This window comes from Muscardinus avellanarius (genome assembly GCF_963383645.1).
Source record: "Muscardinus avellanarius genome assembly, chromosome: 17".
Classification (NCBI taxonomy): domain Eukaryota; kingdom Metazoa; phylum Chordata; class Mammalia; order Rodentia; family Gliridae; genus Muscardinus; species Muscardinus avellanarius.
Window position 1 is genome coordinate 56,012,792 of NC_137803.1, and position 19,670 is coordinate 56,032,461.

General features: G+C 37.8%; 2 pseudogenes across 2 annotated transcripts in view; both read left to right on the forward strand.

The window, feature by feature from the left end:
* Window positions 1-4,140, forward strand: part of LOC308276135 (zinc finger protein 639-like) — a 61,113-nt pseudogene extending 56,973 nt beyond the window's left edge. The window contains exon 3 of the transcript in view: window positions 3,490-4,140. The product of the transcript in view is annotated as a zinc finger protein 639-like (transcript). The remainder of the gene's footprint in view (window positions 1-3,489) is intronic.
* Window positions 4,141-4,250: 110 nt separating this feature from the next.
* The window catches only part of LOC308276136 (zinc finger protein 639-like), a 33,147-nt pseudogene continuing 17,727 nt past the window's right edge, over window positions 4,251-19,670 (forward strand). The window contains exon 1 of the transcript in view: window positions 4,251-4,902. The product of the transcript in view is annotated as a zinc finger protein 639-like (transcript). The remainder of the gene's footprint in view (window positions 4,903-19,670) is intronic.

Consider the following 19,670-nt stretch of genomic DNA (forward strand, 5'->3'; position numbering starts at 1 on the left):
TTAGAGGCATCTACTATCAGCCTGATTGAATATCTATCATTTTATGAAAAAATTTATAAGGATTTTAAAAAATATCCCCAAGTGAACTCACAACCCATGTTTTGTTGAAATTTATGTATAAGAAAGAACTAGCAAAAGTAACTTCAAAGCCCCTTCACTAGCTCCAATCAGACCTTTCAAAAAAAAAAAAAAAGCGAACATTTTAGCCCCAATCTATGGAATCTATCAGTTCTGTTAAAAGAATTTCTGTATTTTACCTGCCCCTCTAATATGAGAACACCTAGCTGCATTTGGCTACGGAGCACTTAAAATGAGATGAATAGAACAAAAGAATTTTTAAAGTTATTTTAATGTTAATCTAGCTACTTTGGGGAGCACAGCTGAAACCACTGGGTCCTGTTAGTATAGAATGGAGTTGATAGCATTGTAATGTAAAAGACAAAGGATAGTGCTCACTGGATCTATTTTCCAATGTTCTGTTCTGCATTTACACCTCAATAAAGCATTATCATTTGTAGAAATGCACAACTACTCAAAACTGAATGCTAGGAATAGAAAAGCATGGAAAATGCCTTATATATAAAGAAAATTATCACCCGCCATTGCTGTGCTTTAGTCATATGCTTTTAATGGCATTTATTTAAATTGGAGAGGATCACTTCTTCACTTCTCTCATTAACCTTTTAAGTGAGTCTTTCTGCTCATTTTTTTTTTCTTGAACAGTAGGAATGTCATTATAACTTAAAGTAGCCACGTACTTTAAAGGTCATGTGACAAGTATATAGGTAGTATACTTTTTTCATTCTTTGTAGGGACTCATAAATTCTATTTTTCAGATTTGACCTGCATAAATATGTATTAAGCAAAATAAATTTAAAATAAATAAAAGGGACTACATATTTCAAAAAGATAAAAATGTTATGTATATTTTTTCAATAGCTTTAAAAGATATGGAAACAAAGTTCTCCAGAGAAAAAATTATATGCTTAGTAAGTCAGTTATAAAATATAAATACCTAATACTACTGCATTTGTGATTAAATGGACTATTGCCAATTTTTTTTTGCAAAAGCAATGCATATGAATTTATAATGAGATATTTCCCTGAGCCTAATTCAACAGGAGAGAATAATAGCCATGTAAATGAACATCTACTTTTACAGATTTGTCTAACAAGGCTATATAACTAGAATAATAACAAACTTAATCAATTATCTGTACTTATATGGTCAATAAAACATTGTAAAAATAGGTAAAAATAGCCAGCCATGATAGCACATTTCTGTAATCCTAGGACTTGGGACAAGAGGATCATAGGTTTTAGGTAGTGAGATTTTCAGCAACCTAGTGAGACCTTGTTTCAAAATAAAAATTACAAAGTGCTGGGGGTGTAGCTTGGAGGTATAATGTCTCTGGGTTAAATTCCCAGTACCACACAAAAATAAAATAAGTAAAAATGAGATATTCTTGTAGTACAATGATCATATACTTTCATTGATAAGAATATCTTTGCCAACAAGGATATCTTCTTTGTGAGGTAACAGTTTAATGCTATGTACATATATGAATTTATTATTTCAATGACATGTAGGGGAAGGATGTGGAATGAGGTAGGATCTGCACCAAGTGTTGTGTGAGCGTATATCCCCACCACTCTCTACCTCATGACAATGTATAATAACAATGATCAATATAAGTATATTAAAGAATATCCTCTTTGTGTCTGATTTTTGTGTGTGTGTGGTACTGGGGGTGGAACCCAGAGGCTTTCTACCTCCAGGCTATACTCCCAGACCTATTTTTTATACTTTATTTGGAAACAAGGTCTCACCAAGCGCGGGGATTACAAGTGTGCACCACCACGCCCAGCTGTATCTGATATTTTTAAAGTTCAGAGAAAAATAGCATCATCTCTGCCTTCAGAGAAGTTTATCGCATAAGAAGAAGACATTAGGAATTATTCAAGAACAATCTACCCTGATGTCTGGTATCATAAAATTTATACATAGAGAGACATCACTGTCTGCTGTGATAATCAGGAAATGTGAGGGAATGTGAACAAAGCTGGTTTCCCCATGGGATATTTGCTGAATTCTGGTGCTACTAAAGAGTGGAGAACTGCCAGGTGTGGTGGCACATGCTTTGAATCCCAGCATTTGGGAGTCTGAGACAGGAGGATTGTGGTTTGGTTTGAAGACAGCCTCAGCTTCTTAGTGAGGCCCTATGCAACTCAGTGAGACCCTGCTCCAAAAATAAAGTAAAAAATAGGGCTGGGGGTGTAGCTCAGAGATAGAATGCCCCCGGATTCCATACGAGGATTCCATACGAGTACTGCAAAAAAAAAAAAAAAAAAAAAAAAAGTTGGGAAACCAGACCAATCATTCCCAAAAAGCAGAGTAAGTGATCCTGAAGTGATTCAGGGAGTAGCATGGGTTCACAGCTCAGGGTGTCAACTGGATTTTGAAGATAAGGGAGTAGAGCTGATTGTACCAAAATTCTATTAGCTCTGAATATGTCATATTCGTTCTACAAGGAGATGGTTAGCCTCCCCGAGGGTCAGGAATGATGCAAAATAGAGTGTCACTGATGATGCCACTTATGTCCAACCCAACCCAATTCCTATTAGACTTAGAGCTTGATTGAAGCGTCTCCTTATCATCTTGCTCACATCACATTAAAAAAATGGAGACAATACCATGTAGAGCATCTACTTCATTATGCAAACTGTTTAGCATTCAATAAAAATCTACCATACAGATGAGAATGAGAGTAAATGTGCGGTTACTCTCTTTTGAGGAGCCCTCCCCCAATGAGGTGGGGGGGCTGTTTTTGTCTTCTATCATCCCTTAACTTAAGGTAGACTTTAATATTTCTATACTCATTATTAGTCCTTGATTTCATCCATTGATATCCACTTGACAGGAACCCTAGAAGAAGAGACACCCCGTCTCAGTCATGGTATGTGTGGGGGCTGGGAAGGATGGAAGAATATTTTTACAATCTGTGGAAACTTTCTCATAATTCATTTTGCCTTACTGGAGTGTTAAGAATTGTACCAAAGCCAGGCATGGTGTTGCACACTTGTAATCCAAGCATTTGAAGGCTGAGATAGGAGGATTGTGGTTCACAAACAGCCTCAGCTACTACCTAGTGAGGCCCTCTGCAACTCAGTGAGACTCTGTTTCAAAATAAAGAATAAAATATAGGGCTGAAGGTGTAGCTCAGAGGTAGAATGCCCCTGGGTTTCATCCCCAGTACCTCAAAAATAAATAAATAAATAAATAAAAGAATCATACCAAATTGAAAAGATATGAGTGAATACACTTTTAAAAAGGAAGACTTTAGTGTCAGGCATGGTGGCGCAGGCTTGTAATCCCTGCGTTTGGGAGGCAGAGACAGGAGGATCATGCAGGTTCGAAGCCAGCCTGGCTGGTTTAAGAGACCCTGTTTCCAAATGAAAATATTAAAAAATAGGTATCTGGGAGTGTAGCCCAGAGGTAGAAGGGTTTCCAGGAACCCCAGTACCACCAAAAAAAAAAAAAGGAAGACTTTACACCCTTCTCATTATTCATATTTCTCTGGAATAAGCAGAATTGCAGATAGAGTCAATGGAATTTTTTTCTTATCATTGTTACAGTGTCTGTTCTGTGAGACAGCCAGACCTCAAATATTTTGACAACAAAGATGATGATTCTGATACCAAGACATCAAATGACTTGCCATAATTTTCACATGGAATCAAGGCCAGAAACAGAAATCAGAAGTACCTGGTTCCCAGTCCTACACTTAGAATTCTAGACCAGTTGCCTTTTCTACAGAAAAACCTGCTGATGCTGAAATTTGTGAAGGATGTTACTCACCTGAACTGGTGGAGCAGTGAGCTCCAGAGGAGAGTCCTATAGAAGTCCACACCGCCAAAGACGTTCCAGTTGCTGAAGAAGCGTGTGCGATTTTTGAGGATTCCTGAGGTTACTATGCAGAGACAGGAAACGATTCCTCCAAAAGCCTCCAAGACTAAACTGGTGAGAAGCCACCAGCACTTCGTAAAATTCTTAACAGGAGCCAAGTTTCGAATATGATGGCTCAGCAAAAATGGCCACTGAGAACTTCTAACAATAACCTCTATAAATATAAACTGTGAATTCCATAGTAAAAATGTTTCTGACTTAAAGCAGCCTATGACCCTGAAGTACATATAGATGTATTGATTTAAATGTGTGCCATGTATGCAAGAAAATTTTACCTGCCAACATGCTTCTGATAGAACACAACAAACTGCATGAAGAGTTTCCCTACATTTGTAAATACTGTGACGACAGGACCTCAGCCAAGTACATGGGAGACGCCCACTTCAGTGAACACCTCTGTTGGTGTGCGCAGTGTGACCTGCAGTTCTCTTTAAGCAGCGAGCTCTCCCTGCATTTCCAGGAGCACAGCTATGAACAACACTCTGTCGGTTCTGTGAGTGCAAAGCAGATGACCCTGAACACTTACAGAGCCACATGGTAAGTGAGCATGCATGTAAATTAACGGAATTAACTGAGAAGTATGACGAGGGAGAACACAAACAGTAGGAGCCTCTTAAGCAAAATTACCTTTGACAAATGTAAAAACTTCTTTGTATGTTAAGTATGTGGTTTTTAGAGTAGTTAATAAGCACATTGCTGTTGGACGTTGGACATACTAAAATATCTCCTCATGTTTGCAATGACTCTGGGAAGGGCTTTTTCAAGTTGCTGGAGTATTGCGAGCACTTAAATTCACATTTATCTGATAGGATTTATTTGTGTTGATATTGTGAATGTTTAACAGGGCAAACTGATAATCTTAGAATCCATCTAGGTTTCAAGCATTGGGCTGACTTAACCACATGAATGTAGGGACTGCTTGATGAGGTTTGGAAGTAAAAGGGGATTAACAAGTTGCCTTTCAGTCCATGAGACAACTTGATTTTTCTCTTATTTTTAACTTAATGTTACTTAATGTAAAATAATAAATTCAACTTCTTTGGAACAAAAAAAAGGAAGGGGGGAGGGATGGAGGGAGGAAGGAAAGAAGGAAGGGAGAAAGGAGAAAGAAACTAAGGAAGTAAATGTATTCAAGTATGCTAGAGTCTAGAGCATCCGTGGGGGAGGGGCAGATGATAGGCAGATACCATATTTGCAGATAAGGCTTCTAAGTGGTTGGGATTACTATATCTAAAAGAAGCATAAGAATAAGAATAAGGAGGAGGGAGAGAGAGAAGGAGAAAGGAAGAAGGAGGAGGAGGAGGAGGAGGCAGCAAAATGAGAGAAAGTGTGAAGTATATTAGATATTTAAAAATTTGTAAAAGCAAAGCATGTAGTAATTCTAAAACTAAAACACGTTACTATGACTTACATGTGTTTCCCAAAGTTCTGGTTTTGAAAACTAAATTCCCAGTGGAACAGGATTGAAGGTGGAACCTTTAAGAGATGATGAGTTGCTGAGGGCCCTGCCCCATGAATGAACTAAAGCTGTTACTGTGGGGTGGGCAGGTAAGGTGAGCGTGTGTTCCAAGAGTAGAACATGAGCGTGTGTTCCCAGTAGTAGAACATGAACGTGTGTTCCCAGTAGTAGAACATGAGCGTGTGTTCCAAGAGTACAACATGAGCGTGTGTTCCCAAGAGTACACACTTGGCCCCTTCCTCTCTTGCCCTTCTGACTTCTGCCAGCGGATGATGCTGCACCCAGGCCCTCACCTGGTGTGGACTCCCCATCTTGGTTTCTAATCTGCAAGAAATAAGTTTCATTTCTCTAAATTATCCAGTCTGTGATGCACAAAATATACTATGGCGCGCACTAGTTAACATTCAAACTTAAATATAGACTGGGCAAAGGTGAAAGACAGGACTCATTAATTGAAAGTCAGGTTAGTACCAGAACTGAGAAAGTGTATTTTCAGACAATTAACATGTGTTTGAAAATATTTTTGTTGTAAATAAATTGGATAGGTTAGCTTTTAGTTGTCTTATCTTAGAATAATAAAAATAGAAGAAAGGAAGAAGAAAGAAATCTATTAAATTTCTTCAAATTAAAGCAAATTCATTAAGACCACATGGATTATAACTGGTCCTCAGAATAAATGATATAAAAACATAAGTATAATATATAATATAATTATAGACTGATAAGATTAACAATTATAATTATTAAGCTTTAAAATATAGTAATATTAATATAATGATATAATTAAAATATAGATTATTATTTTTAACCTTTAATCTACTGTGTGTGTTTGTGTGTGTGTGTGTGTGTGTGTGTGTGTGTGTGTGTGTGTGATTGGAGATTGAACTCAAAGGCATTCTACCACTAGGCTCCACCCTGGCTCTACTATATTTTCTTTTTTATTTTGAAAACGTCTTGATAAAGTACTTCCCAGTGGCCTTGAACCCACCATCCTCCTGCCCCAGCCTCCTAAATACTGGGATTAGAGGCATGTGCTACTACATGGGCTTTTTCCTATTAGGGAAAAAAAGTGCAGCTTTGCTGCCAAATTCATTTAATTTTACCTAAAATAAATACTCTATTTTTTTTTTTACTTTTTTATGGTGCTGGGGATTGAACCCAGGGGTATTCTACCTCTGAACTACACCCCCAGCCCTATTTTTTTATTCTTTTTTTAAAAAAAAGAAAAAACTGGGTCTCATTGAATTGCAAAGGGCCTCACTAAGCAGCTGAGGCTGTCCACAAACAGTGATCCTCCTGTCTCAGCCTCCCAAATGCTAGGATTACAAGTGTGCACCACCATGCCTGGTTCAATAAACATTCTTTTTGAAGATCAAGCAAATCTGAATGGTTTTCGATGTAGAAAGGAAATATTTAAAAAAAAACCTGTTCTTGAAGTTTTTCTAAGCAAAATTTGTCTCTATCCATAATATAACAGAAATGTATAGGATGGTCAGTGTTTAATACTCCCCCCTCCTGGTGGTAATTTTCTATAATCTGTGAATTTTCTTGTGGTTAACCCTACAGTCCTAACAGTTACCAGCAAGTATTCAAGGGGCAAATGAAAAAGGGGTTAAGAGTGGACTAGATTGACCAACACATTCATAAAATGAAATATTAATGCAGCGTTGAAAATGAGTGAATCTTTATAAAACAAGTGAAAGAAACACAAGGGTCCAAAAGAAGTAAATCTAAACAACAGTGTTTATTAAACTACATGGAGGAGGTGAAATGATAAAGAAGAGTAAAGCTATAATTATTCTCGAAATCATAATTGTGTTTTACCTCGAGTAAAGCAAAGGTTAAAAGGAGCATAAGCCCTTGTTCTAGACTGTTGCCAGTTTACTGCTCCTTAACCTCGGCAGTTGAAAGGTCTCACAGGACTCCACATTGTGCATTCAGGAAACCTGCCATGAAAGCAAAGGCCGCAGCGTCAAATGGAGAGAAAGTGTGTGCAGTGGAGCCCCACGCCTCGAGGAGCTCCTGGAGGCTCTGCTCACAGGATGTCCTCTGAAGTAGGAACCACAAAAAACAGGGCAAGAAATCAGAATTTCTGGAAAGCCTGGGCCACTATTAATTAATTAATTAGTTAACTAATTTTGGTACTATGGGTTGAACCTAGAGGTACCCTACCTCTAAGGTATAACCAAAGCTCCTTAGAAAATATTTTTGAAACAAGGTCTGGCTAAGTTGCTGAGTGATCTGGCTAAATTGCTAGGGCTGGCCACCAACCCGTCATCTTCTTGTCTCAGACTCCCACTTTTCAATCACACAGTGTTCATACAGTGTCACTTAAGAATGTCAAAATATTTTATATGTTACCTTCCATTTTTCATCTTCTAATGTTCTTACTTTCTTTATATAGAGATGAGATTCGGAGCTGCTATTTTTCCTCTCTCTGAAGAACTTCTTTTACATTTCTCCCCAAGATATTCTGGCAACAAATTATCTCCATTTTTATTTGCCTTACAAATTCTCTTTATCCTTCATTATGAAGGACAGTTTCACCAGGTACAGAATTCTAGGGTAACAGTTTACTTCTCTCATCTTTTTATTTTCTTCTTTTTGCATAATTTCTGAAAAGAAGTCGGATTACATCTTACTCTTGTTTCTTCCCTCTTTATTCTGGTTCTCTGCCCTTTGAAGACAATATTCCTAGGCATAAATGTTTGGGAATCTATCCTGTTAGGTGTTCTGTGGGGTTTTTTTGTTTGTTTGTTTGTTTTTTGCATCTGTGATTTGCTATCAGTGATTAGCTTTAGAAACTTATTAGCAATTGTGGATTTTTTGCATCTGCGGTTTGCTATCAGTCATTAGTTTTAGAAAATTATTAGCAATTATTAAGGGTACGATGTACTTGTACTTTTTGTTATTTTCTCAAAGTAATTATATGTTCTGGTCCATTTTCTTCATTCGTTTTTTTTTCTCTTTGCATTTCAGGTTGAGAAATTTCCACTGACATGTCTCATTTTGTTTCGTTCTTTGTTTAATAGTAATTGGCATGCTAAGTTTAAAGTTTAGTGTAAGGAACTATAGTAGGAAAATAATTTGGAAAAGAAGAATAAATCTAAAGGACTCATAATACATGACCTCGAGAAGTATGGTTGCCAGGCAAACTAGGTAGCCTTTGATCTACTGCCATATCTTAAAGCTTGCCAGTTCCCTCCTCAAGTGCATGCAGACTACTCTTGAGATCATCAAAGGTGCTTTATTTATTTATTTATTTATTTATTTATTTATTTATTGCAATACTATGGATTTAACCAAGGGGCATTCTACCTCTAAGATACACCCTACAGCCCTTTCTATTTTTTGTTTTGAAACATGGTCTCACTAAGTTGCTGAGGCTGGCCTCAAGCATGTGATTCTTTTTTCTCAGTCTCTCAGGTATAGGGATTGCAGGTGTATGCCACCATACTTGGTAGCATTACTTATTTTTGTTGTAGTATTTTTATTTCTATCCTTCCCTTTGATTTTATTCCTTAAAATTTTAACCTTTTAACCTACCTTTTATATCTGTTCTTGTGTGTTATTTATTTTTCTAATAAAGTCTGTACAATAGATAATTTAATATTTTATAAATAAATACCTGGACTTTGTCCTTGACCACTCAAATGTAATCTCCAAGCCTTATATGGTTTGAAATCAGAAAATATACATCTTCTAGCTTTGTTCTTCTTTGAGACTGTTTTGGGTATCTAGAGTCCATATTCCATATCAGGATAGATTTTTTCTGAGAAATAAATAAATAAATGTATGATAGTTTCACCTAAAAAAAAAAATATTCTCTGGTAAGAAAGAAAGCAAAAAGAAATATTGAAATGTTATCTTTAAGTCATCAAAAGTTTGGTACCAGACAAATGAAACTGTTATGTGAGATTATCAATGTTAATATTGTATAAATTGCTATAATACTAGATGTCAACCAGTAAGCCAAGCGCGGGAAGGAGGGATGGGGAGGGAATGGGGTGGGGATCGTGGTAGGGGCTAACTGGGTGAGATGTGCATGTATGTCTACAAAAGTATTTTCTTTATACCACTATGATGTATGAATACATTGCACCAATAAAAAATAAATTAAAAAAAAAAAGAATTTCTTGCCCAGGAAAAGGTATCTGCATTGACCTGGAGTTTGGAATGTCCTGGGCAGTCTAAGTGTGACCTATTTTAGAGATCTTGGGTCATGTGGTATCAGGTCAACCATGGAGGAAATAGACTTAGGTCACCTGTGAGTGCAGTCAACATGTCTGTGAGATGGAGCTCCAATGAAGAGTCTGGACATTTGGACTTCAAGGAGTTCCTCTGCTTAGTGATGCTCATATATTGTTGATAGGAATACAGCACTCTCAATGAGTTCACTGAGAGATGACAACTGCAAGCTTGGCATTTTGGACTTTTCCTAGGCTGCTCCATGTGTCTCTCTCCTGGGCTGATTTTACCCCAAATCATTCTATTGTAATAAATCATTGCCACATACACAAGTTTTTAGTGAGGTTTCAAACCTTCAAGTGAATTGTAGAACCTAATGGTGGTCTTGGGGGCCTCCCTGAACTTGTTGGTTTCAGAAGTTTAAAGTCTTAGCTGGGCATGGTAATCCCAGTAGAGCTAGGTACTGTAACCTCAATACTTGGGAGGCTGAGTTAGAAGATCACAGGTTTGAAGCCAGCCTCAGCGACTCAGTGAAATGCTGTTTCAAATGTTAAGAAATAAATAAAACAAAAGAAAAAGAGCTGGGGCTATGGCTCAGAGGGATAATGCCCCTGAGTTTAATCCCCACAACCACAAATAAATATTTTAAAAGTTAAAGTGGTCTTATGGACTAATCCATACCTTCAAAAATCCCTTAACTTATTAATCATAATTATTTTAAATCCCCATTGTGATGACTTTTACATGTCTGTCATCCTGATTTAGGTTTGTTGTTTGCTTTTTTCCTCAGACTGTGTTTTTTATTGTATTTTAGTATGATTTGTTATTTTTCATTTAAAGACAACATGATGTATTGGGCAATAGGAACTGAAATAATTAGGCCTTTATTTAGAGAGATGTTATGTTTACTCTGCTGATGCTGCAGTTGCCAGAAGCTTCAAGTTCCTCTGGTTTACTTTTATCCCACCTCCTACAATATTGCCTTTAGTTTTCCCTAAATACTCCTACTTACAAATAGTTGCGCTGGGTGTAATCTCCATGCTTGGGAGGCTGAGACAGGAGGATTGTGCAGGTTCGAAGCCAGCCTCAACTGGCCTAAGAGACCCTGTTTCCAAATAAAATATAAATTAGGTCTGGGAGTATAGCCCAGAAGTAGGAGGTCCCTGGGTTCCATCCCTAGCACCACCAAATAATAATAATAATAATAATAATAATAATAATAATAATAAATAATTGTACTTCTTTCAACTAAAATCGCCTATTTTTATGCAGGCACACTGTTGACATGATGTTAAGGTTAAGATTTGTGGAAAATGTTCTTTAATCTTATGATTAGGCCTAAATTTTTGAGTACGCCCGTGTCCCTTCCCATAACCATCCTCACTGTTCCTCCATAGCTGGACGTAATGACACAGGCCTGTAATCCCAGTATTTTGGTGCCTGAGACAGGAATATCACAGGTTCAAGACCAGTACTTAGTAATTTAGTGAGACTCTCTTTCAAACTAAAAACTAAAAGGGGTTGGGGGTATGGCTCAGAGATAGACTACCCTTCAATTCAATCACTAGTACTACATGCACACATCCACACACATCCACACACACAAACACACACATGTTTTTTTTTTTATTATATCCCTTTTTACATGCGCCAAGAAGGGATGATAGCACTGGAATTTTGTGTTTTCCTTGATAATTTGGTAATTTTGCCTGAAAGCATTATAAACAACATAACAACACTCATATTATAGAATTGCTATTTATTTTTTCTGTAGATTTATTTCAAATGCTTATTTTTTCTTCTCTTTCCAAAAGCAAGCATGATAAAATTTCCCTAATTATAATTGAGGTGGAGATCCTGGAGGAAGACTCATGAAAGGTAGGTCTGTCCAACACTGGGCCCACACTCTGCCTTCAACAGTGATTAGTGACTGCTTCAGTATTTCTCATGGTCGCCGGCTCCAGGGCCTCCCTCTTGCTGAGGTGTGATTCTTTATATTCCTCTGTCTCTGTGGTTTGGGGGCAACCATTTTTTTATGACCTCATTTCTCTGATGAATGTCAAAAGAAAGTTGGTTTTCAGTTTGGTCAGCTTTTTCCTTAGCTAAGAATGAAAGTAAAGGTTTCTAAATGCTATGTTAAAACAGATCATCTCTGTTCCAAAATGGCAAAATTAAGAAATGCGAAGGTTATATTTGCCCAAGGCCACATAACATTATATACATATTTTTATATGTTTTATTTTATAATTATAAAATTTTAAAAGGGATTTTGGAACTTTTAAGACTATGCTATCACTAGGTATGGTAGAGCATGCCTGATTCCAGTAGGTGGAAGGCTGAGACAGGAGAATTACAGGTTCAAAGCCAGCCTCAGCAATTTAGTAAGCCTCTCAGCAACCTAGAGAGACTCTGTTCCAAAGTAAAAAAAAATTAAATAATAGGGGTGTTGTTCAGAGGTAGAATACCTCTGGGGATTCAATTCCCAGCAACATAACATACACACACACACACACACACACACACACACACACACACAAAACACATGCTGTCATCTGGCTAAAATTGTTATAGAATAATAGATAATGAGTCATAACTTGATTAGATTACTGAACTTGAGAGACAAAGAAATAATTCTTTATATGTTTCATACTGAAAAACAGTTGTATGGCCGAAGAGTATCAGAATAGCTGGCTTTCAACATTTTTTTACAACCACGGCTCAAGGATATAACACAATGTAACTGTGTCTACACATTTATGGAACAAAATATTATCTAAGATTAACAAATAGAGTCAAGATTTCACCCACATGTATGCACAGATATTATTAAATATGTAAGAAATTTTAAATATATTAATCATATCTAATAAAAGGGTGAAATTAGATAAATTAGTAAAGAATGAATGAATATATAAGACAAGGCAATATAATTTAAGTGTTGGCACTGAGAAGAAGTAAGCCATTTGGGAAATAAAATTGTTAGAGAAGTAAGTCACTACATTTAAAAAGAAGTAATCAAAACTCTATGCATTTTTTATCAATCTTCGTATTCATTCAATGTTTTAATTTATTGAATCTTCAGCTGCCAAATTATTGTGAAACACAAACACAGAAATAAGCAAGGGAAACATCAACTCTTCTTTTGCACTGTAGAAGTAAGGAGGGTACTGTGGGAAGATTTGTACCACTGCTATATTTGCTAAGACAGAGCATCCCTCATTGGTTGTCATTTCAACTGAACTTAAATTGCTGAGCCTCTACTAGCCATATTAGTCAGATTATTAACTTTCTAAGAGCAAGAGTTTTATGGGTAGAAAGAACAGCCTGGACAGAATGCACAAGGCTGAAAGGAAGTTGATATCCAAGAGGAACTGATAGAATCAAGGTTTTATATTGTAGAAAGATCACTGGGGAAAGGACCAAAGGCTTCTAGACTGGATCGAGCCTTTGCTTGATCTGCCCTTATCTACTATGTGTTCAGAACATCTACATGCCTTAAAGATCCTAAGCCACGTCTGGCTGTGAGGTAAAACAAATAATACCTCAAATTCACACTCACACACTCACGTACATGTACGCACACAGAAATCAGCACGTAGACTTCAGCATAAAATACATGCAAGGCTCCTCTCCTATAGTATTTTTCCAGAGCTTGCATTGTACCTTAAAACTTGTAGCTGGTGGTTGCTATTCTCATGTCCTACAGAACTTTTACATATATACTATATTGGCCAAAGAAATCATACAATAGTGTAAAACGTCAAAGGGATGAAGAATTATCAGCCTTTGATGAGCCCAGAAGATAGATGAACTGGTGGATAGCAACAGTGATGAACAGATTAAGCATTTTCCAATAGGGTGCAATGACTGACCTTCACCTTCAATGTTCTAACTAAAATGGCACAGTATTCCAAGCTTAAGGGCATCTTAAAATCATTATGAAGTGTCCACGTTCTAAGATAAATCAAGGTCTACGGCCACTTTGTGACTGGAATAAAACCATGCAGACAGGCTTATAGCTGAAAACATAGTTTCTAACACTACATCTATAAGATGTAGAAAACTAAGACTGTCAGAGGACCTTCTATGTTACAGAACCTCCAGCAAAGAAGGTGATCCACTGCTGAGATCAGTTTAATTGGCAACGAAGAGAAAAGGTTCTTTTCAAGATATTTGTTTAAAAATTCAGAGCTTAGATGGAGGCAAATGTCCATTCAGGACAAATTTGCACAAGAGGAAATCATATATAAAATAACTGATAGAAAGGATGACGGGGAAGTATTCCTTTTCAAAATAGCACTCAGAAGAGAAATAGATTTGAGCAATACATTTATGGAAGGCAAATCAGGTTCTACTGTTAGATGTTTTCATGTGTTTGTTTTGCACATTCTTCAAAGATGGCATCTAACAAGAAAATTCATATAATCTTAAATACTAAAGAATAATTTAGTTACACATAGTGCTTTATTTCTCTTGAGCCCTTCACGAGACTACTAAATATAGACAGTGCGAATTTGCTAGTCAGTAGAATGTCTGCTTTTCCTAAATCTGTTTTACAACTTGGATAAACCTGGCTACTTCTGAAGGTCCAAATTGTTAAGGTGGCAGAATTATATAGGCTCTGTTTTATAATTCAAAAATTACAAGGCTATAAACCTGCTATCCTCCACAGTAATTTTTTTTTAATTTCTTTTTTGCGGTTTTGGGGATGGAACCCAGGGGCATTTGACCTCCGAGCTACACCCTCTGTCCTATTATTTTATTCTTTATGTTTTTGAAACAGGGTCTCACTAAGTTGTGGAGGGCCTGACTAAGTAGCTGAGGCTGTCCGCGAACCACGATTCTCTGGTCTCAGCCTCCTGAATGCTGGCATTACAAGCGTGCGCCACCACACCCGGCTCCTCCACACTAATTATAACCCAAATAAAAGTCAACCCATTAAAAATTTTATGAACCCTGAGGAGATATCCCAATGAGGCAGGCAAAGAAGCTGGGAACAAGAAAGGTGAAAAGAGGCCCTCTGTATACAGAACAGAATTACAGAAGTTTACTACATAAGGGGATAACAGTGCAACTTAATAGAAAACTTGAGTTCCAAGATTATCAAGGAAACAGGACGAGGGAGTAGCTGGTGGCACTCGGAGATGAGCAGGGCCCACTGGCCTTTGAATAGAGATTCAAATTAAGGATAGAAATTGGGCAAAAGACATTAGATTCTGAAGACACAATTCTGACAAATCGCCAATCACAAAAGAGCAGATGGGGAACCACAACAAGAGATAAAAGCTCACCTTCCAAGAACCTCAGTGGTTACTCTCTTTCAGAGATGCCTCCCACCTGAATAGGAGGAGGAGCTTTTCTTTCTTTCTTTCTTTCTTTCTTTCTTTCTTTCTTTCTTTCTTTCTTTCTTTCTTTCTTTCTTGGCTTACATCTTTCCTTGGCTTAAAATAAACTTTATACCTCTATACTCACCCTTCAGTAGTGTGTTGACTTAATTTCTCAGATAGGAATCAAATAAGAGGAAAATCTGTATCCTTTTTGGCAGTTAAGGAAGAGTTTGGCAACACCAAGACTGTCTGGTTTACAATTGCATTGGTCATAATGCGATGAAGATTTGATGCCTAGTAGGTGCTTACTAAATAGCTATCAAATAATTAATTAATATATTAAATAATTCAGTAACTGTTGTACCTCCATCGATTGAAAAAGACTGAGTGTAGAACCAAATTCTTCTGTCTGTGCACTGAATGGCTTTTTTTTTCATAGCTGAGCAGACTAGAAGTGAGCAATTATAATGGATATGTACTTAGTGAAGTTTTAACAAATATTAATATTATTAGAACATAATCCAGTTCTGGTAACACATGTATTCCAGCATTGAGATTTTAATTAATCTGAGTTACATATATTTGAAAGAAGCTGTTTGGTCTGACAATGAGCAGCCTACTTCTTTTATATTAAAAGAAGCTCAGAGCTAGAGATCATCGTACTGAGCCTGCCCTATTTGACCAGAGAGGAAATTGAAGCAGTCAGATTTGTAGATTCTCAAGCCCCTTAATGGCAAATGCTTGTGTAGCACACAGGGTAAATTTTCATGACTGAGTTCAACAGTAGAAAATCACACTTGTATTCAGCCACAATAAATGTTTTTATTTTTGTGGTGCTGGGAATTGAACTTGGGCTTTGAGCTACACTCCCAGATCTTTTTATTAATTATTTTATGACCCTATTGTAAAACAGGGTCAGGCTAAGGTGCTGAGGGTCTCTGTAAATTGCTAAAGCTGGCCTCAAACCCATGACTTTCCTGTGCCAGTCTCTAAAGTACTAGGAATACAGGTATGCACTCCCGTGCCTGGTTTGTACAAATTCTTTTCTATTTATTTATTTATTTATTTATTTATTTATTTATTTATTTATTTGGTGGTACTGGGGTTCCTGGAAGTCCTTCTACCTCCGGGCTACACTCTCAGACCTACTTTTACATTTTTATTTGGAAACAGGGTCTCCTAAGCCAGCGCGCGCGGCTGGCTTCGAACCTGCGCGATCCTCCTGTCTCTGCCTCCCCGGGCGTGGTGGCGCACGCTTGTAATCCCCGCACTTGGGAGGCAGAGACAGGAGGATCGCACAGGTTTGAAGCCAGCCGCGCTGGCGTAAGAGACCCTGTTTCCACATAAATAAGTATAAAAATAGGTCTGGGAGTGTAGCACGTGGGAGTGTAGCCGGAGGTAGAAGGGCTTCCAGGAACCCCAGTACCACCAAAAAAAAAAAAAAAAAAAAATCCTATGAGATAAAATGCACTCATAGCTATACATTTTATGGACAAATAAACACAATTAAATAACTGAGTTATTTGCACAATGTCAGACTAAGAAAAGAATAGAGTAGGGTCCAAACCCAGGCAACCCGGGTTCTAGAGCCTACTTTCCTGCACTCAACAGTGCCAGTACTTAAAGTGTTAACTCTATATTTACATTGAAAATACCAATTAAAATATATAACATGATTGAAAAATGAAAATAGAGAAAGAAAGCCAGGCATGGTGGTGCACGTTTGTAATCCCAGTACTTGGAAGGTTGAGACAGGAGGATCGCATTTCTGGGACCACTTCAGCTTCTTAGTGAGGCCCTTTGCAACTATGTGAGACTTAGTTTCAAAATAAAAATAAGAATAAAAATAGGTCTAGGGGTGTAGCTCGAAGGTAGAATGCCCTTGAGTTTCATCCCCAGTAACACAAAAAAAACCGAAAAGAAAATATAAAAATAATAGAGCTAGTCTTAGATGCATCTAGAAAACAGAAAATATGGAAGTGCTTGACAGTCTGCAAAGGAGAGCCCACTATCCAGAAAACACTGGGAGGTGTCTGAGGTCAGTGTGAGAGTCACATTTCTAAGAGGCAGTAAGGCACTGAGCTCAGAGTTTGCAGGTTACTGGGGGGACAGACACAGGGAAAATATTATAAAGCTAGTAATTGAAAGGTATCTGCAGGATAGCAGAGAGCCTACCAGCCTCCTTTACATTCAGAATTATAGAGTGACTCCAGGGTCAAAGGTCCCAGGGAAAACCTGGGATGAAGCTGGTAACAATGGCTTGGTATCTTTGCCTGGGAATATCTGGACTCCAGAGTTGTAGAGCCACATGCGAGGATAAAGACCCCTTAGTACTGCAGTGAAGGTACAGGAAGTATTTCTAAGCTGTCAGTCAAGTCCGTTCCTCCTAAATCAAATGTAACTGGTGCACACTTGCTTCTCTTGTACACAGAGCTTGTAGTCAATGGAGGGGTCAGAAACCTGCTGAGAAAATACAAACCAGCTACTAAAGTTCCCCAGGAGATGACTTCATTCATAGATGCAGCAGGGGACACAGGATCACTAAACAGGTGAGAAGGAGAAGAACGGAGACAGGTCAAGTGGCAGCTGGATCTGGAGGAGAAGGCACAGGCGGAGCGTGGACATGGCTGATGGGGTAAAATTAACAACAAAGGTAGAGGAGAGAATCAAAGACAAGTAACAGGACAGAAGGTGAATCCTGGGAGTTCAGCCTTTGTCTAATGGAACCCTGTGCAAAGAATCCTGAGAAAGCAGAAAAGCAATGACAAACGGAAGAACAGTTTGTATTTTCTGGAAGGAAAAGACAGGGAAGTCCTCATCATCTGGAGGAATGACAGAAGATGCACCATTAGACATCTGCTGGTGAGATATCAGGAGCTCAGATATAAAAGGCCTGCCCATGAATTCCCAAGAACAAGCACAAAACACATGCTGCCTCCAAAGGAAAAAAGATCGGAGGGGCTCAGGCACCTTACCTTGTTAGCATTCTCCAGGCTGCAAGAACACACAATGAAGTCTTCAACATCCAGGAGGAAAATTACTTTGAATCTAAAACTTATATCCAGGTGTAGAATCAATTATCAGTCAAGCCCAAGGGCAAAATAGCAAGATTCCTGCAACATATAGGAACTATAAAACTTGAAAGCCATGAAATATTTTCTTTAAACAATTATTTGAAGATACAATGCAGAAAAGAAATTTTGAAGTATTCAAAGTAATAAAGGAAAAAGACATTGGATCTAATTGACAGCCATACTGATGTGGAATTCACAATAAGAAATCACAGGGTGATAGTTATCCAGCAGTCCTAGGAACTAAGTAATCTAAATTAGAAAAAAAATGGACTGAAATGCTTTGTAACTAATAAAAATAAAATAGAGTATTCAAAGGTACTAAGAAGTTGGAATATGAGAGTGAAATTTTTTGTTTTTTGTTTTAATTTTTTTATTGCTGCATTGTATTTATACATCATAATGGGGTAAAAATACTTGTGTAGACATAAATGCACAGCGAGCCCCCACCCAGTCCCCAAACCACTCCCTCCCCATCCCTCCCTCCCATGCTTGGCTTAGTGGCTGACTACGATATGAATAAGTACATCCTGTGCTTTAAAGAGTTTCCTTCTTCTCCCCTCCCATCCCCACAGTTAGGTTGCCTTACTTGCTCCTCTACAGGATCTCCTTTTTAACCTAGAGTTCCTCCTAAGACCCATTTCACCTTAGCTTTCACATATTAGGGAAAGCATCTGATTCCTTACGTTTTGTGACTGACTAGTCTCACTTAGAACAATGTCCTCCAGTTCCTTTCCTTTCCCTTTAAATGTTGCAATTGTGTTTTCCTTTATGGCTGAGTAAAATTCCATTGTGTACATATCCCACAGTTTTGTAATCCATTCATCTGTTGATGGACATCTTGGCTGATTCCATAGCTTGGCTATGGTGAATTGTGCAGCATAGATACACATGCATTAGTTTGGTAGTTTGGTTTCCTTTTTGGGGGAGTAGATATCCAGAAGTGGTATTGCTGGATCAAATGGTAGATTTGTTCCCATTCTTCTGAGGATTCTCCACACTCTTTTCCAAAGTGGCTGCACTAATTTGCAATCCCACCAACAATGTTTTAGAGTTCCCGCTTCTCCACATCCTTGCCAGCACTTGTTGTTGTTTGTGTTTTGAATGGTTGCTATTCTAGTTGGGGTAAAGTTACATCTCTAGTTTTGATTTGCATCTCTCTGATTGCCAGTGTTGTTCAGCAGTTTTTCATGCATTTATTAGCCATTTGAATTTCTTCTTTTGTGAAGTGTGTATTTAGTTCACATGCCCATTTTTTGTTAGATTATTTGTTTTTTTTAGTGTTGAGTTTCTTGAGTTCTCTGTATGTTCTAGATATTAGTCCTCTATTGGAGGAGTAGGTGGCAAAAATCTCCTCCCATTCTGTTGGTTCTCAATTGAGGTTCTTGCAATTTCCTTTGCTGAACAGAAGCTCTTTAGTTTCATGCAATGCCACGTATTGATTCACCTTTTAGTTTGTTGTGCCTTTGGGGTCTTTTGAGAAAGTGTGTATCTGTGTCTGTGTGTTGCAGTGTTGGACCTATGTCCTCTTCAAGGAGCCTCAAGGTCTCTGGTCTAATTTACAAGTCTTTGATCCATTAATTATATGTTTTATCTCTTATAAGAAAAGGCAGCCAGGCATTGTAGCTCATGCCTGTAATCTCAGTACTTGGAAGGCT